At 37.5% G+C, this 23,667-nt stretch overlaps 1 protein-coding gene and 1 non-coding gene across 2 annotated transcripts in view; one reads left to right on the top strand and one right to left on the bottom strand.

Moving 5' to 3' along the window:
* Window positions 1-23,667, bottom strand: part of COMMD10 (COMM domain containing 10) — a 199,654-nt gene that overhangs the window by 28,252 nt on the left and 147,735 nt on the right. The window lies entirely within an intron of this gene.
* On the top strand, window positions 3,062-3,137 carry TRNAG-GCC (transfer RNA glycine (anticodon GCC)). Its single transcript has one exon. It is a non-coding gene; the product is annotated as a tRNA-Gly (tRNA).

Here is a 23,667-nt window from a genome sequence, read left to right as displayed (position 1 = left end):
ACAAAGAGAACATGTTGTTTCACTCTTCTTATTTTTGAATAATAGAAAAAACATAATACTTATACCATAAATAAACCAGAACTATGTAAACTATTTCATTATTCTCTTCTAAATATCTATTAGCAAGCTTTGTTTTAAAATACAATTATGAAAAATATGACAAATTCAAGCCTGAGGTCTAATTTTAAATTAATTCATTTTCTAATAATATAATTAATTAAAATGAGATTATAAACAAATCAATCTGCCCACTTTAGCAAGTACTAGTCAATTTACTTATACAGAGTAGCTATTGCTTTGAATGACTATTAATATGATACCTGATTTTCTATTTTTATTGACTCTTGCCTTGAATAAGACAGTGAAGTTCCTTATAATTCCTGTTTCCTTTTCTTAACATTGATAAGTTAAAATTTACCTATCAAAATATGACATGCCATGCTATTTTTAAAAATAACATGCTTACTTAATAAAACATGTAAATATTGAGCACTAAATATATCAAAATAGTCTATTTGTTACCATAAAATATCATTTAAGCAAGTTTTTCTTAAATAGGATGACTAACAGTAACATTGCCCAAGAAATTTCTCCACAGTCAGTAGTTTAAATATGTTTCCTTGTATGTGTGTGTGATGTGTGTGTTAAGAATGGATGAAGAAAGTTAATGCTAAATAAATGGCTTTTATAAACTCATTCAGCAGTATAAACATTTAGCACATTTTCCCCCTTTAAAAATTATTGACAAGCCTCCATTAAGTGATTTCATAATCTTTTTCTTTTAATTTCAAAATATGTACTTTTACATTTTACTTGAGGAGAAAAGATAACACATTGACACATTTACTGCTTTCCCTCAAATGCCACACAGAGTGTGTTTTTTAAAAGAAGAAATGTTAATAGTTCAGGTAAATAAGAAAATACTATTGCATACCAGAAAATTTGAGAAAGTTCTATAAACTAAAAATCAGAGGAGCTTTGATTAAAGAAAAAAAGTCAAATTAGAGAAAACTGAAGCTAAAACAAGCAAAGGAAAAGCTACTGTAGAGGCCCAGAGAAAACAAAGTTCATGGTCAATAATAACAAAAACAGTAGTATATTTTTGCAAATATGATTTCTGAAGGTGGAGAGTCCTAGAGTGGCTAATGGGATTAGAACAGAACAAAGTGGCAGGTCATTTATGAGAAGGGAGCCTCAAACCCAGATGATAAACTACTGCAACAAGGAACACCCTGTCCAGTCATATTCCTCCTTTTGCCCTGCAAGTCACTGGATGAAAGCTTCTGTAATAAGAATCTTAACTTATGGACTCAGACGACAGTATGATGATTACCAGAGGGAAAGGGGAATGAGGAGGACAAGATGGCGATGGCATAGGTGGATGTACCAACTTCCACCTCCCAGAACCAAAGTGGATTACAACTTAATTTTAAGAACCATCATCTGGAAAAACCAACTTTGGACTAAACTAAGAGAACTCTTCAACCAAGGAACACTGAAGAAGCCACACTGAGACTGGTAGGAAAAGCAGAAATGCGGAGAGGGCTACACAGCTCCCTGGAGCAAATGGCAGCCTGGAGAGACTCGCGTGGCAGGAAGTGAGTTTAGCAGAGAGGGGAGGGTCCTGAGCCCCAGGAACAAAGCCCCAGCCTGCAGCCGCAGAGCCTAGAAGAGGTGTATGGACAGTGTTTAGCTGGAAACAAGTCAGGACAATGTTTGTGAGAAAGAGACTGATTTCTCAGACCCAGGATTCTTCTTAAAGGGACTGCGCAGAAAACCTCTTTCACAACCACTCACCTGGGGCTCCGGGGGACGGGGAGAGAGGAGAGGACCAGAGCAGCGGGAAGAGAGTGTAATCTAGGAGGCACAGGGAGAAATACTTTGAGGGACGGCCACCCTAGCACCTGGGCTGTCACTCCCCAAATCTGAAGTGAATATTTCCCCTGGAAACAGCAATACCAGCAAAGAGAAGCAGGAAACCAGCCAAACAAGCTCTCCTGTGGTACTTAGAACAGAGTCGTTTAGAAGGAGGGAGCTTTTGGGACTACAGTAGTGAGTGTTAGGGTCTGAGCTGCAGCACCCCCACCCACATGGTTGAGGGCTCACCGGAGGGCGGGAGGCAGCAGGACACGGAAGCGTGGTTCTGTCGGCAAGGGCAGAACGGACTCATGAAAGTGGTCAAGCCCAGCTGCGGGCCACCTGCAATCCAGCCTGCGAGGGAAGAGTGGGAGCCCTGAAAGGAGCAGAGACCCGCCCTTGAGCAAGGGTGCAAAAGTGCAGCCTTGCTTGGCCTGCGGGAACTAAGGCTTGCGGCCTGATGCACCAGTTGGCCCCACCCACGGGGGGTGGAGCGAAAGCCCAGAACAGGCGGAGTCCTATGACTGAGCAAGGGCACGTAGCCCTGCCCAGCCATGGAGCCAAGGCTTGCAGCCGTCCCATGTGCGAGCTGCTCCCGCAGGGGCCAGGCGAAACCCTGAATCAGGCAGAGACCCGCAGATGAGCAAAGGTGCTCACCCCTGCCCTCAGAGCCAAGGCTTGCAGCTGGGTGCCACACATAACCCATCAGCGGGGGCAGAGTAAAGGCCAAGGCAACCGAGGCTTGTACACCTGAGCATGTGATCACAGCCCCTCCCGTGAAGGAGAGGAGGAAACCACAGCAACAGCCTCAGTGGGCTGGCATCGGCAACCCCCATACTGGAACGCCCTAGGCAGAAGCAGCAGAGGGGGTGGCAGACCTGCAGACAGACCACACCTAGAGAACACAGAGGCCACATACAGTAGCTAAAACCTTCTTTACACAGACAAAATGGGAAGGCAGAGAAATGCAACACAAATGAATCAAGAGAAATCCCCAGAAAAGGACCTGAATGAGTCAGATATAACCAAATTACCGGATGCAGAGTTTAAAATAATGGTTCTTAGGATGCTCAAAGATCCTAGAACAACACTAGATGGTCATAACGAACACCTAAATAGAGATAGTAAATATAAAAAAGGACGTTGAAATAATAAAAAAGAATCAGTCAGAAATGACAAATACAATATCAGAAATGGAGAACAGGCCCTGGCCGGTTGGCTCAGTGGTAGAGCGTCGGCCTGCCGTGCAGGAGTCCTGGGTTCGATTCCCGGCCAGGGCACACAGGAGAAGCACCTATCTGCTTTTCCACCCATCCCCCTCTCCTTCCTCTCTGACTCTCTCTTCCCCTCCCGCAGCCAAGGCTCCACTGGAGTAAAGTTTGCCCGGGCGCTGAGGATGGCTCTATGGCCTCTGCCTCAGGTGCTAGAATGGCTCTGATTGTGGCAGAGCGACGCCCCAAAATGGGCAGAGCATCGCCCCCTGGTGGGAGTGCCGGGTGGATCCCAGTTGGGCGCATGCAGGAGTCTGTCTGACTGCCTCCCTGTTTCCAGCTTTGGAAAAATATAAAGAAAACAAAAAAACAAACAAACAAAAAAACCCAAAAAAGAAAAAAAAAAGAAATGAAGAAAAACACAATGGAAGAAATTAAAAGCAGGATGAATGAAGCTGAGAATCGAATCAGCGAGTTAGAGGACAAGATAAATGAAGGCACGGAAGCAGAGCAGAAAAAAGAAAAGAGACTCAAAGAGTTTGAGGAAACTTTAAGCAAGCTCTGTGACAACATGAAGAGAAATAACATCTGCATCATGGGGTTCCTGAAGAAGAAGAGAAAGAACAAGGGATAGAGACCTTGTTCAAACATATCATAGCTGAAAACTTCTCTAAATTAAGGTAGGAAAATGTCTCACAAGTTCAAGAAGCACAGAGAACTCCATTAAAGAGAAACCCAAGGAAATCTACACCAAAACACATCATAATTAAAATACCAAGGCTAAGTGATAAAGAAAAAATATTAAAAGCTGCTAGAGAAAAAAAGGTTATCACCTACAAAGGAGCCCCCATAAGGATGACTTCCGACTTCTCAACAGAAAAACTTGAGGACAGAAGGGAATGGAAAAAAATATTCAAAGTAATGCAGAACAAGAGCCTACAACCAAGACTACTTTATCCAGTAAGGCTATCATTTAAAATTAAATGAGAAATAAAAAGCTTCCCAGACAAAAAAACACTCAAGAAATTCACAACAACCAAACCAATGCTGCAAGAAATGCTAAGGGACCTGTTGTAAACAGATCAAAGGGGAAAAAGAATATAGCAAAAGAGGAAGACAGCTTTAAAGAATAAAATGGCAATAAACAACTACATACCAATAATAACCTTAAATGTGAATTGACTAAATGATCCGATCAAAAGACATAAGGTAGCTGCGTGGATAAAAAAACAGGACCCACACATATGCTGTCTACAAGAGACACACCTGAAAACAAAAGATGCACATAGACTGAAGATAAAAGGATGGAAAAAAATATTTCATGCAAATGGGAATTGAAAAAAAAGCTGGGGTAGCAATACTTCTATCAGACAAAATGGACTTTAAAGAAGGTCATTACATAATGATAAAGGAAGCAATCCAAAAGGAAGATATAACCGTAATAATATCTATGCACCTAATATAGGAGCACCTAAATATATAAAGCAGATTTTGATGGATTTAAAGGGAGATATCAACAGTAATACTATAATACTAGGGGATTTCAATACCCCACTAACATCACTAGATAGATTCTCAAGAAAGAAAATTAACAAGGAAACAGCAGACTTAAAGGACACACTAGATCAACTTGATTTAATAGATATCTTCAGAACCTTTTACCCTAAAGCAGCAGAATATACATTCTCTTCAAGTGCTCATGGTATATTCTCTAGGACAGACCACATGTTAGGGCACAAAAGCGGTCTCAACAAATTTAAGAAGATTGAAATCATATTGAGCACTTTCTCTGATCACAATGGCTTGAAACTAGAAATCAACCACAACAGAAAAACTGAAAAATACTCAAACACATGGAAACTAAATAGCATGTTATTAAATAACAAATGGGTTAAAAATGAGATCAAAGAAGAAATAAAAAAATTCCTAGAAACGAACAATAATGAGCATACATCAACTCAAAATTTATGGGACACAGCAAAAGCAGTCCTGAGAGGGAAGTTCATAGCATTACAGGCATACCTTAAGAAGCTAGACAAAGCTCAAATAAACAACTTGACCCTACATCTGAAAGAACTAGAAAAAGAACAGCAAGTAAAGCCCAGAGGTAGTAGAAGGAAGGAAATAATAAAGATCAGAGTGGAAATAAATGACATAGAGGCTAAAGAAACAATACAGAGGGTCAATGAAACCAGGAGCTGGTTCTTTGAAAAGGTAAACAAGATGATGAATCTTTAACCAGACTCACCAAGAAAAAAAGAGAGGGGACTCAAATAAATAAAATTAGAAATGAGAGTGGACAAGTAACAACTGACACAACAGAAATACAAAATATTGTAAGAAAATACCATGAAGAACTGTATGCCAAAAACTAGACAACCTAGATGAAATGGAAAAAATTCCTTGAGACATATAATCTTCTAAAAATTAATCTGGAAGAATCAAAAAACCTAAACAGACCAATTACAACAAAATGAGATTGAAACAGTTATCAAAAAATTCCCAAAAAAGAAAAGTCCTGGGCTCGATGGTTTCACAAGTGAATTCTACTAAATATTCAAAGAACTAACTCCTATCCTTCTCAAGCTATTTCAAAAAATTCAAGAGGAAGGAAGACGTCCAAGCTCCTTTTATGAGGGAAGCATAATTCTGATTCCAAAACCAGGGAAAGACAACACAAAGAAAGAAAATTATAGGCCAATATTCCTGATGAATTTAGAAGCTAAAATCCTCAACAAAATATTAGCAAACTGGATCCAGCAATATATGAAAAAAATCATACACCTTGATCAAGTAGGAGTTATTCTTGGGAGGCAAGGCTGGTACAATATTCGCACATCAATCAATGTGATTCATCACATAAACAAAAGGAAGGAGAAAAACCACATGATAATTTCAATAGATGCAGAAAAAGCATTTGATAAAATCCAGCACCCATTCATGATCAAAACTCTCAGCAAAGTGGGAATATAGGAAACATACCTCAACATGATAAAGGTCATATATGACAAACCCACAGCCAACATACTCAATGGGCAAAAATTAAAAGCAATCTCTTTAAGATCAGGAATAAGGCAGGGGTGCCCCCTTTCACCACTCTTATTCAACATTGTTCTGGAAGTCCTAGCCACAGCAATCAGACAGGAAAAAGAAATAAAAGGCATCCAAATTGGAAAAGAAGAAGTATAACTATCATTATTTGCAGATGATATGATACTGTATATAGAAAAGCCTAAAATCTCAGTCAAAAAACTACTGGACCTGATAAATGAATTCAGCAAGGTGTCAGGATATAAAATTAATACTCAGATATCAGAGGCATTTTTATACACTAACAATGAACTGTCAGAAAGAGAAATTAAGGAAGCAATCCCCTTTACCATTGCAAGCAAAAAAGTAAAGTACCTAGGAATAAATTTAATCAAGGAGATTAAAGACTTGTACTCGGTAAATTATAAAACACTGATAAAAGAAATCAGGGAAGGTACAAACAAGTGGAAGCATATACTGTGCTCATGGTTAGGAAGAATAAACATCATTAAAATGTCTATATTACCCAAAGCAATCTATAAATTCAATGCAATAACCAATTAAAATACCAATGACATACTTCAAAGACATAGAATACATATTCCAAAAATTTATATGCAACCAAAGGAGAACACAACAGCCTCAGCAATCTTGAAAGGGAAAAATAAAGTGGGAGGTATCACACTTTCAGATATCAAGTTATACTACAAGGCCACTGTACTCAAAACAGCTTGGTACTGGCATAAGAATAGGCATATAGATCAATGGAACAGAACAGAGAATCCAGAAATAAACCCACACCTTTATGGACAACTGATATTTGACAGAGGAGGTAAGAGCATACAATGGAGTAAAGACAGCCTCTTCAACAAATGGTGTTGGGAAAATTGGACAGCTACCTGCAAAAAAATGAAACTAGACCACTAACTTAAACATTCACAAAAGTAAACTCAAAATGGATAAAAGACTTAAATGTAAGCTGTAAAACCATAAGCATCTTAGAAGAAAACATAGGCAGTAAGCTCTCTGACATCTCTCGGAGCAATTCATTTGCTGATTTATCTCCACGGGGAAGTGAAATAAAAGACAGGATAAACAAATGGGACTATATCAAACTAAAAAGCTTTTGCGCAGCTAAAGACAATAAGAACAGAATAAAAAGACAAACTACACAATGGGAGAACATATTTGACATATGTCTGATAAGGGGTTAATAACCAAAATTTATAAAGAACTTGTAAAACTCAACATCAGGAAGACAAACAATCCAATAAAAAAATGGGCGAAAAAATGAATAGACACTTCTCCAAAGAGGACATACAGATGGCCCATAGGCATATGAAAAAAATGCTCAACATCACTAATCATTAGAGAAATGCAAATTAAAACCACAATGAGATATCACCTCACAGCAGTCAGAATGGGCTCATCAACAAAACAACACAGAATAAGTGCTGGTGAGGATGTGGAGAAAAGGGAACCCTCCTGCACTGCTGGTGGGAGTGTAGACTGGTGCAGCCACTGTGGCAAACAGTATGGAGATTCCTCAAAAAATTAAAAATTGAACTGCCTTTTGACCCAGCTATCCCACTTTTAGGAATATACCCCAAGAACACCATAGCGTTGTTTTAAAAGGAGACGTGCACCCCATGTTTATGGCAGCATTGTTCACAATAGTGAAGATATGGAAACAGCCCAAGTGTCCGTCAGTGGACGAGTGGATTAAAAAGCTTTGGTACATATATACTATGGAATACTATTCAGCCATAAGAAATGATGACATCAGATCATTTACAACAACATGTATGGACCTTGATAACATTATACTGAGCGAAATAAGTAAATCAGAAAAGACTAAGAACTATATGATTCCATACATAGGTGGGATATAAAAATGAGACTCAGAGACATGGACAAGAGTGTGGTGGTTACATGGTGGGGGGGGGGGGAGGAGAGGGAGGGTACTGGGGGAGGGGAGGGGCACAAAGAAAACCAGTTAGAAGGTGACTGAAGACAATTGGACTTTGAGTAATGGGAATGCAGCATAATCAAATGTCAAAATAACCTAGAGATGTGTTCTCTGAACATATGTACCCTGATTTATCAATGTCACCCCATTAAAACTAATAAAAATAACTAAATAAATAAAAAGGAAAAACTAGGGGAATGAGGAGATAAGAAGAGGGTAAAGGGTAGAATAAATGGTGAAATGGTGACCTAAGCAGACTTGACTATGGGTGGTGGATAAACAATATAATATACAGATCATGTATTATAGAATTGTACACTTGAAACCTACATATTATTAATCAATGTAACCCTAATAAATTCAATAAAGATATAAAGAAAATAATCTTATTACTTCAAGAAATAAAAATGGATAAATTCATTTGGGTAGAGGAGTAAATATTCTCTAGCCACCAAAACTACTCAATCTAAGTTTTTAAGTATACATACTAACAACCAAGAATCACCTCTCATTTGAGGAAGAAATGGTAAGAAAGCCACTGAATTTAAATTGAAAAAATAATATTTTGAACTTAAACTGAAGAAATAATATTTAGGTAGAGTTAAAGAAACAGAAGAACACTTTAAATATAGTAATTGACATTATCAATGAAATGGAAAAGATAACACTCAGCAATAACAAAAAGAACAAGCTATTTTGAAAAGAAGTTCTACAAAATTAAAAACATGCCTGATAAAATAATGGCTAAACAAAGCTTTAAAAAATGGACTGAAAATTTTAAGGACCCAACTAAGGATCAAATTATTGAGCTAGACAAGAATAAGAGATTTTCTATAATCCCCTGTAAAATGAGAAAAACTTAAAAAGAGAAACGGAAGAGAGATTCAGAAGCGCCAGTAGTTACCTAAAAGGATCAGAAAGAACTGGGTGGAAAAGGAATCACAGAAATTAAAGAAGAAAATCTCCCTTAGCTAAAGATAGATTTGGGCTTTCAGTCCTTTCAGAAAAAAGAAGGCAGAGGCACCTGAAAAAAAATAACAAACCGCTAATAAAAACAGACACCTATTAACATCCTGGGGTAATAGCAGAATTCTATGAATACAAATTTCAAAATCTTCTGGAGCTCTTTTTGGGGTACAGATGGAAGGAGGGAAGGAAAGAGGTTATCTACAAAGTTATAAAAATCATATTGATATCAGAATTCTTTTTAGTAAATATCAACATGTCAATAGAACAGTGTCTTCAAAATTCTAAGGTAAAATTATTTAAATGTAGACTTTTCTCAAGCCTAAATAGCAATCAGTTGAGAAATTAAATACACATTTTCAGTCAAGCAGTCAAGCAAAGACTCAGACTAGCTTAAGACCAGATACAATTTTGTTTTTCTTCATACATATCTGTATTTGCACATCAGTAACTCTTTACTGCTGTGTAAACATCACTATTATACTGTTCCTGGAGCTGCTGACTCCTCTTTAAAACTAATGAGACAAAAATGATTATATATTGCCTTGAACATCCTATATGGGAGAGAACCAAATAATGAAATCAGGTATAGGAAACTGACTCAGAAAGCTGCGATATTAATTCTCAGAAAAGTTATCTTAGAGTTTCACTATATAAAAGCAGTCCCTATTTGAGAATCTCAAATTATATATTGCTCATGTTCTAATTAAAACTGACCTGAACTCACCATAATAGTCCTGATTTTGTACAGTAAAGAAGTTTGATATCTTAATTTTCTTTATGAGAAATTTACGTAATTATGAAAAGAATTGGCATTTACAAAAATAGAACATGAAATTCTAAAGTAGCATCACGATTTTAGGTAGAGGGCCCAATGCTAAGAATGTTCACGGAAATTAATTTTGAGTGTCTAAATGAGCCTTCAATTTACAATGTGCTTATTAAGAGCAAACTAAGGGTTTAAGCTGTTTTGTCTTCATTGTTTTGCTAGAATGCCTTGCTGTGTACTTTCCTTTTATAAATTTCAGATAAAATAAGTGTTTCTATAGCATAGGCAGGGCATCTGTAAATGTATAATACAGAAATTAAAAATATTAAGCACATAAAAAACAAAAGTAAGTTTATCTTTCTACTCAGTGAACAACAGGCTACATTTAAAATATCTACAAAGATCTTTGCAAGATCTAAAAAGCTTGTTTATATCTTGTTTGAAATGTCAATGTGAGAGGGGAAAAATGGCTTCTTGAAACATAAATCCAAGGACCATTAATCAGACTCTTCAAATTACAGCCGCCATATGAATGCATAGAAATGGTCATTTCTATAGCACCCAAAGTACAAACATAAAGTCTGTTACAGATTAAAACCAACAATACCCAGATTTACTTCAGCATAGCCAGGGCTATGCTTACTGACCTTTAAGTGAACAGGTTCAGTAATATTCTTCATATACTCAATAACTCCAAAAATGAATTGAAGTTGGAAACTTTACTACTTGAAGTTTCCACTAGTCTCCCAGGTCAGTCTCATTCAGTAATACTAGATCATTATAAACTTTACAAAGGTATGGTTAACTTTTATTACATTTAAATTCTTTCCTCCGACCATATATCCATCCAGAAGCCAAGAAAAGCACTTGAAAAAATAAAATATATACTTGCCACCCTTGGGATATTTTTAAAATGCTTCTGGAAATTTTTATAGAAAGTAATTTCAGTCATGAATATTTGAGCTAATTTATTTAGCTGAAAATAAATACAAGAATAGCTTCATATGCATATCCATGATAATTTAAGGAAATGAAAAAAATTAAGATTGGATTCTAACTATAATTTTTCTGAACACTAAAACTCATATTACCAAATGTTTTAAAAACAAGAAATATGTTCTTCTCTTTCATTTAATGAGGTCAACCTTTCATAATGTTTTAATAAAGCATTCTATATCTCTTATAGGCAAAAAAGATGCAAGGAAATCTGAATTTGCTGTTAGCATATATGTATACCATTAAATATCAATATTAACTTATGCTATCGTTGAATTCAAACTAAGATTATAAAATGTAAATACTATCTAATTGTTTCTAAATCAGATCCCACCAATATATTAGCAAGTAAAGAGGTCTTTAAAGAAAAAAGTAGTTTCTGGCAGACTCCTATACCTGGATAATTCAACAGTGAATTACTCTTGAAAATAAAAGAGTTGGCTTCAATTTGTGAAAAATCTGTAAGGGGGGAACAAACACTTAATGAACAATAAAAACAAAAATAAGAACCTAACAGAAAGTTAAGCATTTGTAATAATATATGGGCTTCAGAAATAATGGACAAACATAATAATGAAAATAAGTTTCATCAGTCTTCCTGCCCACTTGGTAGCACTATCTAGGAGCTCTGTGAACACGGCAGGCTTGGACAGAGGCAAGCTTCCCCTTAGGCAGAAGCTGCAGAGAGCAGGTAGGAAGCCAGCTGTCAGGCTGCAGCCCCTCAAAGACCAGAATAATGCAGGCTTATTTGGGGAGTGCCAAGACGTACAACAGAAACCCTATCCCTTCCCATATGGTTCAGTCCCTTTCTTCTGAGATGAGGTTCTGGTTTCTAGCCTGGGGATGTAGACGTGAGGTAAGGGAGCCAACTGTCTTAGATTCATGTAAGACATTTAATTAACCCTCCTGGTTTCAGCTGTACATCTTTTCCCTGCCCTTCTTACTTGCAGATCTCAGCCCAGAGACTCCTCTGGATCCAGGCAGGCTGACCATTTCCTCTCAGCGTTTCTGCAGCCTCCTCACAGCTTGTTTCGTCAGTCACCTCACTCCCATCTTTCCTCCTTCCAGTAATACCTTGAAAACTTACAAGTACTAATGAGTCTCTCTGATTTTCTTTGCTGCATGGTTCTATTTCTTTCTGTGCTTCCATTTTAGTGAGGTCTCAGTAAGGAAAAGAAGTCAACATGTATGCTCAGGTTTTCATCTTTTACCAAGCAGGACTACTTTTTAAAAATTTTAATCACACTACGTTTATCTAGTCCCTGGAATTACTATATGTATAATAAATCTTACCTGCTAAATGTCAAACAGCTAACCTTTCTAAGATCTAAACAAATTTAAAAACTACACAGCATTTCAATTTAATATAAATTGTTCATGAATAGGAAATCAGCTATTTCATACCTGAAGGATAGCAAATTCGTATTACTATATCCAATGCCTCATTAAGAAAACCTAATCCAACTAGTGAATCTCAAAAAAGTTCAGTTTTTGTTTTGAGTTCAAAGTTTTCCTTAATAACTAAAAGATAAAATGTATTTTTCCCAATTATTATAGCAATTGAAAATTATCAAGTAGCTTTAAGATAATGAAAACTTGATGTTTGAGAATAAAATTTTGTTTATTTTCCCCGAAGACAGCAATGAGTGAAAAGGATCAAAGAAGTTTCATAAAATCAAATTTGAATAAAACAGAGTATAATCTTTAAAATAAGCAAACAGTGTTGGGGGTATATGGGGGAGGGGGGATGCATTCAGGGCAATACTAGAATCTGTATAAACACAATAAATTAAAATCAATAAAAAAATAACAGAAAAAAAAGCAAATAGATATTAACTTGATGACAAACATAGCCCTAAAAAACAAATATGATTAAGTGATTTCTGTGAGTCACATTTAATTTAATCATTATGTCAATTTATTGTTTTACTGCCATTGTCTCATTGCTGGTTCATAAAATCAGATGTGGAACAGATCCATAGCCAAGAATTTCCAAATAAACAGAAATATAACAAGAAGCACAAGTTATATAAAGATAGCATTACCCAATAGAGTGGGTTAAACACTCTATTTTTAAGGTTTTAATTAGCTGTAGAAATAAAAAAACATTTTTAAAAATTACAAAATAATATTGCCTATTTGATATAAACCCATAGAATGTCTTAGCCATATTGGCATTATCTTTTAATCTTTAAGAATTCAAATTTTGCCCTGGAGTGAAGCACAGAGGTTGTGGGTTCAACCCCCAGTCAGAGCACATACAGGAACAGATCGATGGTCCTGTTCCTGTCTCTCTCTCTCTTTCTCCACTCCTCCTGCACTAATATCGATAAACAAAAATATTAATAATTGTTATTAAAAAGAAATTCAAATTTTATGCAGTCTGTGGTGGGGGCAGGGAGAGGGCCTAAACTGACCTCCACAGTCATTTCTCATTTCTAAATCCTCTAGTCAATTTCACATTCTTAATTCTTTATTTATTAATACTTTAATCCTTTATTGTCCTCACTAATAAGTTACTTTTAATTTAGTATCATTGTAACTTCAAAGTCAGATATTAGACAAATGTGTTTAGAATTAAAATCCTACACTAGGACAAATGAACACTAGAAATCAGTTAGCAGGTCATAGTCAGGTCATTTGATTTAACCAGATGTCTGACAGATGAAAGGCCCCAATGCTAATCCACAATAACCACCGGAGTAATGTTTAGGAACCTCCCTCATTTTTATCATAAAACAAAACATAAAGAATTTCTAAATAAAAAGTAAATACTGGCAATTATTTTTATATATATATTTGAGATAGCCCCAACCACAGGAGTCCTAAATCTGCAAGGTAAAAAGAAATGTGGTAAAGTTGATTTAAAGGAAGAATACAGCTGATAACCACACTTTGAAGTAATAAATATTTTTCTTTCACTAAAAACAATAAAAATTGCTAAATAGAATATTACTGACATTTAATACAGTATAATTATTGACATTAATACAGTATAATACAGACACTGTACTATTTTTGGTTTTTATATTAGTGTTTTTTTAAAAGCTCAGTGGGAAAGTAAAGAAAAATAAGATTATCTGCACAGCCAGGCCACAGTAGTTTTGATTCTATTAAAATATTTTTATGACCAGGGTCACCCCCAAAGATTCTAGCAGTCTTTAGGCCAGGGCAGATGTATCAATTACATCAGGGGTCCCCAAACTACGGCCCGTGGGCTGCATGCGGCCCCCTGAAGCCATTTATCTGGCCCCCACTGCACTTCCGGAAGGGGCACCTCTTTCATTGGTGGTCAGTGAGAGGAGCATAGTTCCCATTGAAATACTGGTCAGTTTGTTGATTTAAATTTACTTGTTCTTTATTTTAAATATTGTATTTGTTCCCGTTTTGTTTTTTTACTTTAAAATAAGATATGTGCAGTGTGCATAGGGATTTGTTCATAGTTTTTTTATAACCTGGCCCTCCAACAGTCTGAGAGTCACTGAACTGGCCCCCTGTGTAAAAAGTTTGGGGACCCTTGAATTACATCAACAGCAGCAAAACTGCATAGGCTACTGTGACACGAACTGAGGTCTGCACACCTGGCACAGGCAGCTTACTTTCTCATGTCTTCCTTTACCTTTCTCAAGTCTTTGTTGTAAAAACTTTTCATTCTTTCTCCAGGTTATCTTCCTAACTTTCATGTTATACTTTTCCTAGTTATAATTATTTCCCACAGGGCTGCCTCACAGCTCATCCATTTCAGAACGGAACCTTTCAGTGTTGCCCCAAATTTCACTGCAGTCAATTTATACATGTTCAAGTTTTGTTTTTTTTCAATTGATTCATTTTTATTTTTATTTATTTTTATTTTTATTTTTTTTGGTATTTTTCTGAAGCTGGAAACGGGGAGAGACAGCCCGACCAGGATCCACCCGGCACACCCACCAGGGGTGAAGCTCTGCCCACCAGGGGGCGATGCTCTGCCCCTCCAGGGCATCACTCTGTTGCGACCAGAGCCACTCTAGCCCCTGGGGCAGAGGCCAAGGAGCCATCCCCAGCGCCCGGGCCATCTTTGCTCCAGTGGAGCCTCAGCTGCGGGAGGGGAAGAGAGAGACAGAGAGGAAGGAGAGGGGGAGGGGTGGAGAAGCAGATGGGTGCTTCTCCTGTGTGCCCTGGCCAGGATTCGAACCCGGGACTTCTGCACGCCAGGCCAATGCTCTACCACTGAGCCAACCGGCCAGGGCCACAATTGATTCATTTTTAGAGAGAGATTTTCATTTGTTTTTCCACTTAGTTGTGCATTCATTGGCTGCTTCCTGCATGTGCCCTGACTAGGACTGAGCCTGCAATCCTGGTGTTCTGGGATATTCTAACCAACTGAGTCAACAGGCAAGGACCCATATACTCTTTAACGTTTTAATTAAGAGAAATTCAAATCAAGGTCACAGGGGATGACTGTTTAATGAATGTTCTAATGTCAGCACATGGTAGTAGAAAGCATAAGAAAAAATATTCAGGTTCAAATCCTTTAGGCTTTTAAGAAAAGCAATACATGACAAAGAGCATGAGTTTCTGGTGAAAGCAGTGCAAGTGAATTCAAAGGTATTCAAAGGTATATCCGTTTATACCTGGCAGATTTCAATACCCAAAGATATGCTGGTTTGTAACTCAGCTGTCTGAAGGGAAAAGAAGTTTGGTAATCGTTTGGTCAAAATCAACCTCAGTGATAAGGCAGTCTTTATCAATTACAGGGATCTACTGTAGTGGCCTTGCAAGGTACCCCCCACTTTTGGACTTCCTAGATTATGTGGCCTAAAATGGTTGGGTGTATTACAGTTCACTTTGAAATTCATGCCTCCTACCTCTTTTACATTTTTTTTTATAAATAAATTTTTATTTTAATGGGGTGACATCAATAAATCAGGGTACATATATTAAAAAAAAACATGTCCAGGTTATCTTGTCATTCCATTCTGTTGCATACCCATCACCCAAGGTCAGATTGTCTTCCGTCACCTTCTATCTAGTTTTCTTTGTGCACCTCCCCCACTCCCTCCCCTCTCCCTCCTTCCCTCCCCCCGCCCCCCCGTAACCACCACACTCTTGTCCATGTCTCTTAGTCTCATTTTTATGTCCCACCAATGTATGGAATCCTGCAGTTCTTGTTTTTTTCTGATTTACTTATTTCACTCCGTATAATGTTATCAGGATCCCACCATTTTGTTGTAAGTGATCCGATGTCATCATTTCTTATGGCTGAATAGTATACCATGGTGTATATGTGCCACATCTTCTTTATCCAGTCTTCTATTTTTTTTTACAGTGATTAAAGCCTTTAAGCAAACTCTTGGCCAATACAGCAAGAATCCATAAAAGAGTAGTGTCCTTAACATGTTCACCATGTCCAAGTTGGCCCCAACACCATGCCAAATCCCTGAAAAATGCAACCCAACCCCAGTCACAAGGAGCAGGAGTCCAGGAAAAGTCCACATCCAGGAAAAGTCCGCATGGCACTGGAATTGTCACCATTCTATACCTTGCAGCTCATGTCCAAGTCCCAGTGACCACTGCTTCTAGTTGGTAATGATTCAGGTAGACTGGAAAAGCCATCTGCAGCATGTGTGGAGATGGAGCTTTTGTTCTCCTCTGTCTGGAGAGATGAGACCAGGTTGCTTTTCCCTGGAGCTCTGCGACTGTGGCATGGTAAAGAAAATCTTGGGATACACTAAGCTGGGTGGCAAAGGTAGATTCATAATAAAAGTTGGCAAAAGGGGGAAAGAGAGCTCTAAATTAGGAGTAGGTCCCAGCCTGAAATATGAGTGGGGCACTGAGGTAGGGGAATAAAGGAAACACTATATATTAAACAAAGCAGAAAATAGGACTATCAACTCCCACAACAGAGATCTTCGAGGGAAGAATAAAAAACCTGACTATTCAGGCAAAACATAGTTAAGTGGCCCTTGTGCAAATGAGATCAGTTTACCTGCTTCTTGGAAGAAATACCCTAGGCTCGTCCACAGTGTCGTAGATGGGGTCGACGGCCCTGGGCACCTTCAGCCTTCAGTGGCAAACCCCAGCATTCTGGGCAAGGTTAGGTCATAGGTGGCTGGAGCAGGGCTGGAAGAGACTGAACCCTCCCTTAGAGGAGCGAGGGGGAAGCCTACCTTCCAGTGTCCCTGTTTCCTCACAGCAGAGGCATGTAAGTCTGGCAGGCTTTAGCTCAATGACCTTCCTTTCCACTATTGAAGCAGGACCCAGATGGCATCCTATGAAACCCCTTTGGGGCATTGGAGCCTTTAAGGGTGTATCCTAAAAGCTGGTAGTTCCCCTGATCTCTATTGGGCTTTTTCTGCCTCTTGGTATCTTAAAAGCCATTCTCAGAAGATCTCGCTGAGGGGTTTGAGGATCCCCATCTGCCTATATAAATCTATTTCATAAATCTGGAGCTATTTGGAAAAAGACAAAACAGTGTTATTAGCTGGATCTAATAAAGAAGGTAGTAGTTTGCAGGAGAAAGAGATTTGGCATCTCCTGTTCATCAGCATTCAAAAGAAATTTAAATTTTTTTTAAGTAAAAAGTATGATACATGATACGGTAGACTTGTAGGAGTTCCAGGATATGACTCCCCCCTTTTAAATTTTTTTAAATTGACCTTAAAATATTTGCTGGGTACACTTTAATAATACCTTGACTTTAAAGATTGTAAGAATGACAAAATACAGTAAATGCTTTTGCTCCATATGCAGGAGCATTGTCAGTTTAACCAGTTTAGGAAATCCAATAATAGAATAGTGCATACAGACAATGAGCTATAACATGCTTAGCAGCCTCTCCTGTTCTGACAGAGGTTACTATAAATACAGAATATGTATCCACTGTAACATGGACATAGGACTGTTTGCCAAATGAAGGTATATGAGTAACATCCATTTGCCAAAGTTGTCCTGGTAGGGGTCCTTGAGGGTTAACTCCAAATGAAGGGGCAGATTGTAGTATAGGACCCCTTAGACAGGATTTTCCAATCTGCCGTGCTGCTTCCCGAGAAAGTTGAAACTGTTTACACAGGAGCAGTGTTCTGGTGATGAATAGTATGAGACTGAATTGCTCGATCTGTCATGGTTGCTCCAAATAATTTTCTTTTGGATAGCTTGATCAACAAGGGCATTCCTACGCCCTGGCCGGTTGGTTCAGTGGTAGGGCATTGGCCTGGTGTGCAGGAGTCCTGGGTTCGATTCCCGGCCAGGGCATCTTTTACATTTTTGAACATTTTTAAAAACACATACAATGCTTTTCCAACTGACTTTAATAATTTCTAATTTCTTACTTATTTTGCAATTAGTAAGTTTGTATGAATATCATAATAATTATTACTGGTCTTATGATGCTAACATACAAAATTTACCAGCCTTCAGACTACATATGCAGGTTAATAAAACTCATTATACTTCAGAAATTGCCCTGAACACAGTAAGTTTTAACTACATCAAATGTTTGCCTTAAAAAAAAATGTTTGCCTTTGTTCTTCACTCTCTATATGCAAAACTAAAACTTCTTATTCTAGCTCAAAAGCATTAAAATTTTATCTCATCAGAATTCAATTTTTCTGATAACTATGTAATCACCTTTAAAAAACTAACAGCTACACAGTGGAGGTTACTGGAAAAGCAGATGCTCAAATAATTCCAGGAAGCCTATCTCCTTCTTGACTAGTTTGAAACCAAGTAAATAAAAAATATTCTTTAAATTGTTTTTCTTTTGATCTTACTTCAAATAAAGATTTTTTTTTAAGTTCATAGGATTTTATTTTTGATGCAGGGGAATGCGGTAACATTAAAAGAATAATAATTTAAGAGCAGAAATAACCCCATTTTCTTTTCTTTTGGGGGGGGGGTAAAGATCCCAAATTAAATTGTCCAAGAGATGAACATATTACAAGGTCAAATAAACAGGCAAATTTGAATTTGTTTTAAGCTGAGAGAATATTTCTTTTAAAGCATGACAATTCCTGGAGAACATAGATAATATAAATGTGCTTTTATTCCAAAACACCATTTGTAAATGGTCTAATGTGGGACTGCTGATCTCACATATGAGAGGAAGGGAAAAAGTTGGAGGACATTTACTGGATTTAGTTACTAAAGTCATCATAAACCACAAATTTCTTATGTATTGGAAAATTGAACAATTCTTAAAGAGAAAGTCTTTGCTCAGCTACTAAAAAAAGGAAGGGAAAACAGTGCAATTTTTTTCCTTAAATTTTCATGATTAGTTCAAGCCTTTTGACTAAGCAAATCTTATAAAGGTAAGAAAATCTTTAGACAAATGTATAATGTAAAAGGCTGTTCGGTAAGTCATTTGAAGATTTAAAGTAAGAAAACAAAATGGTTAAATTTGTATTTAAAGGCCCTGGCGATAGAGCGTCAGCCTGGCATGCAGGAGTCCCAGGTTCGATTCCTAGCCAGGGCACACAGGAGAAGCACCCATCTGCTTCTCTACCCCTCCCCCTCTCCTTCCTCTCTGTCTCTCTCTTCCCCTCCCGCAGCCAAGGCTCCATTGGAGCAAAGATGGCCCGGGCGCTGAGGATGGCTCTGTGGCCTCTGCCTCAGGTGCTGGAATGGCTCTGGATGCAACAGAGTGACGTCTCAGAGGGGCAGAGCATCGCCCTCTGGCGGGCATGCCGGGTGGATCCCAGTCGGGCGCATGCGGGAGTCTGTCTGCCTCCCCGTTTCCAGCTTTGGAAAAAATGGAAAAAAAATAAAAAATAAAAAAAAATTTGTATTTAAAAAAACTGAAGTATTTGCTGAGTGTCACATGCTTAAGTAATTTGAGACTATAGTAATTCCTAAATTATAATATGTGAAAATTTGGGGAATAACTTCTGCCTTTAAAATTAATATGAAGTAAATATTTCCCAAAAAAAGCTATCTGGGCATGACCAGGTAGTGGCACAGTATATAGAGCGTTGGCCGGGGATACTGAAGACCCAGGTTCGAAATCTCACAGTCGCCAGCTTGAGCGTGGGCTCATTCACCTTGAGTGTGGTGTCACTGGCTTGAATGTGGGATCATAGATATGACCCATGGTCACTGGCTCGAGCAAGGGGTCACTCAGTCTGCTGAGCCTCCACCCCCAGTCAAGGCACATATGAGCAAGCAATCAATGAACAACTAAGGTGTCGCAACTATAAGCTGATGCTTCTCATCTCTCTCTCTCCCTTCCTGTCTGTCTCTCTCCCTCTCAAAGAAAAAAAAAAGCTATCTGGTTGGACTTCGAAAGTTAAGTTTCTCACTTAGTTCAAATAATTTACTTGACAGTGTTATTTGATTCTAAAAATGATTGATATAAAGTATGGTGTCTATAAATCAGGAAATTCACAAATACAATACTGGGGGTAGAAAAGGACATATCTATATTTATCTAATTATTTTTTATTTTATGCTTTCTTATTTTATGTAAAATTGAGTGTGCGAAATACACAATACATTTAAATAAATTATACCTACATAGAGAATGCATACTGCTAAGTTCTCACTGATAGGGTATATAATCAAAGAAGGTTGGAGGAAAACAGTAAAATTTTCTGATTATAAGATTGGAGACTATTTCAAGACATTAGAATGGAATTATTTTTTAAATAGGCATGGAAATTAGGATCCATGAAGGAAAAGAATGAGAAATAAGTCAGATAAATTAAATCACATTTAAATTAAAAATTTATTTTCCACAAAAGATAGCTTAAAACAGTAAAAAAGCAAGACACAGAGTAGGAAAAGTAATTTCAACATATACAACCAACAAGGCCTTGTATTTAGAATACATACAAATCAATATGAAAAACACAACTTGATAAACGGACAAGAGACTTGAAAAGGCACTTTATATAAGTGGATATCTAAGTAGTCAATAAATATGTCAAAAAATGCTCAACTTCATTAATAATTAGGAAAATGCAAACTAAAAAACTCAGTGTGAGGCCTCTCTACAAAAGCACCAGAATGACTGAAATGAAAACACTGACAATGCCAAGTTTTGAAGATGTGTAGCAACCACAATTCCCATACACAGCTGATTGAATCAATTTATACAAGGTTTATAAAACAGGCAAAACTAATCCCTCATATTAGAACAGTTGGGAAAGTGGCTAACTTTGGGGAGCAAAGAAGAAGGGGCACTGATTAGAAATCATTAAGAGGGCTTTTAGAGTAGATAATGTTTTCTTTCTTCAGTGGGTGTTGGTTACACAGGTGTGTTCATTTTGTGATAATTCATTGAGGTGTATGTATGTATAATACTTCAATAAATCATATGAAGACCAAAGGCTAACTTTACGGGTTTTAGTCTGAAAATGAATTTATTGTTTTCTTATTCAATGCACAAATTTTTCTTCTAACTCCTCACCGAATCCTACTTACTACAAGGGAAGGTAAAAACTATTTTAGTATAATAGCTAACATGTTCTCATTCTTTAAATCCTCCTTAGCAAGTGTATTATTTATTTTTAATTTTTACATAATTGTCACTGGAAACTTAGAAGTCTTCAGAGTAATCAACTGGGAAGTAACAGATGAACACGAATACGGGAGTAATTGTTTCAGTACAATCAAGAAACTAACAGGCAAATAGAATTAAATGGACTATTTTTAACATAAAAAAAGCTAAGTTGTATTTAAAGATTTAAGATACATATAAAAAACCTACTTCTGAACTGAACATTACATACTACCTGCAAGGCAGAGAGGATGTCTAGAATCAATTGCACTAAACTATGCCAAGCTAAGGAATCACTTCAGACTAACTGAATTTTATTGGGGGCTGGAGAGCCACAAACTTCACTGCCACATTCTGAAGGGCAAACACCTTGTTTCTGATACTAAATAGCAGCATGTCAGAATTGCAAGTATGTTTATTTCAGAAGTTTAGGTCACATTTGCATGTTTGTTTTGTTACTAGTAGCAAGTAACCTGTTTGTGATTTATCCATTGGCATACCAGTCTGAATCAAAGTGGGTTGAACCAAAGCAGCTGATTAGAAATGGAAGGCTTTGAGATGTTACAAGTGGGGGTCCAGAAGTGGGTCCTTATAACCTTGTAGACATATAAATTAAATATCTCTGACATAAAGAAAGTTTTTATATTGTAGTATTAAAATTGTGATTAAAAAAGATAAGCAAGTGAGTTAGAAAAAAACTCAATCCATGGTGCTGGGACTAATACTCTATACCTCAAAAGATCCTTAGCATAAATATTCAGAAATAACAATGCTCAATAAGCTGAAAAATATTGAAAAAAGCAAATTAGATGATGTTACATATCTCCTTACATATGACCTGTGGTGGTGCAGTGGATAAAGTGTCGACCTGGAATGCTGAGGTTGCTGGTCCCTTACATATAAAGTTATACAGATTACTTATGTGTGCTAGATACTGTTAAAAGTGCTCTACATATATTACCTCATTTACTCCTCAAGCAACCTACGAGATACAGAATGAGACACAGAGAAGTTAAGCATATGTGCAAGGTCACACAAATGGCATCTGAACCCAGGCAATCTGACTGTAATTCCATGCTTATACTGGAAAAGATTGGTCAAGTCTAGCTAAAATGTATACCCGAATGAAATATGGAGAACAGTAGCATTTATAATATTCACTCATTCAACAAATATTTAGTGAATACTTATGATGAGCCACACACTATTCTAGCTGCTCAGAATATAACAGTTTATAAAACTCAAGTCCTCTCTACCTTTGTGGAGTCTGCACTCCAGTGGCGGCTGACAGACAATAAATAAATAAAATATGTATATAATTTGTCTAATAAAATATATAGTTTGTTTGAAGTTATGGGGCAGACTGGAAATATGAATTGTTATTTCCTAAGCTGGACAGGAAAGATCTCACTCAAGGAGACATTTGAGTAAAGATTGGAAAGAAGTGAAGGGATAAAACATGAGACTATCTGGGAGTAGAATATTCTAGACAGAGAAACCAGGAAGTACAAAGTCCCTAAGGAGAAAGTGTACATGTCTTCTTTAAGAAACAACAAGGAGCCTAACCAGGTGGTGGCACAGTGGACAGAGCATCAACCTGGGGCGCCGAGGTCACCAACCTGACACAGGCTCATCTAGCTTGAATGTGGGGTTGCCAGCTTGAGTGTGGGGTCACCTGTTTGAGAATAGGATCATAGACATGATCCCATGGTCACTGGCTTGAGCCCAAAGGTTGTTGGCTTGAAGTCCAAGGTTGCTGGCTTGAGCAAGGGGTCACTGGTTCAGCTGGAGCCCCCCCAGTCAAGGCACATATGAGAAAGCAATCAATGAACAACTAAGGTGCTGCAAGTACGAGTAGATGCTGCTTTTCACCTCTTTCACTTCCTGTCTGCCAGTCCCTCTCTCTCTCTCACTAAAAAAAAAAAAAAAAAAAAGAAAAAAGAAAAAGAAAAGAAACAACAAAGAGACAGTGTGACTAGAACACAGGAAGCAAGAGGAAGATTAATAGATGATTAAGGAAGAAAAGTAGCAATGAGAATTCTGGCTGTTGTTTTTGGATGAGAAGCCATTTGAGGGATGTGCAAAGAAAACCAAAATTTTAAAGTATTTTGGGCTTTAAGGGTTCTAGAAGAATCCTTGGTAACTGGAAAGGTGAGGGGAAGAGTAATAAATATAGCGTATATTCAACAAAGGTAACACGTCTGAAGGGTCAGGGTCTCTATTTGGCAGTGTAAAAGGAAGTGAGAAGAAGCTAGCATTCTACCATTCTGACTGGTATTGTGGTTGGAAAGACGAGACTGAATCAATGTCTACTACTGAAGTCAGGTGACACTGAGGCAGAAGGAAGAAAGGAACGTAGGGAAACTCGCAGCAGAATCATAGTAATATAATGAGTTCC

The sequence above is a fragment of the Saccopteryx leptura genome, chromosome 4, assembly GCF_036850995.1.
Source record: "Saccopteryx leptura isolate mSacLep1 chromosome 4, mSacLep1_pri_phased_curated, whole genome shotgun sequence".
In the NCBI taxonomy this organism is placed as follows: Eukaryota; Metazoa; Chordata; class Mammalia; order Chiroptera; family Emballonuridae; genus Saccopteryx; species Saccopteryx leptura.
This window is presented reverse-complemented; position numbering and strand designations above follow the sequence as displayed.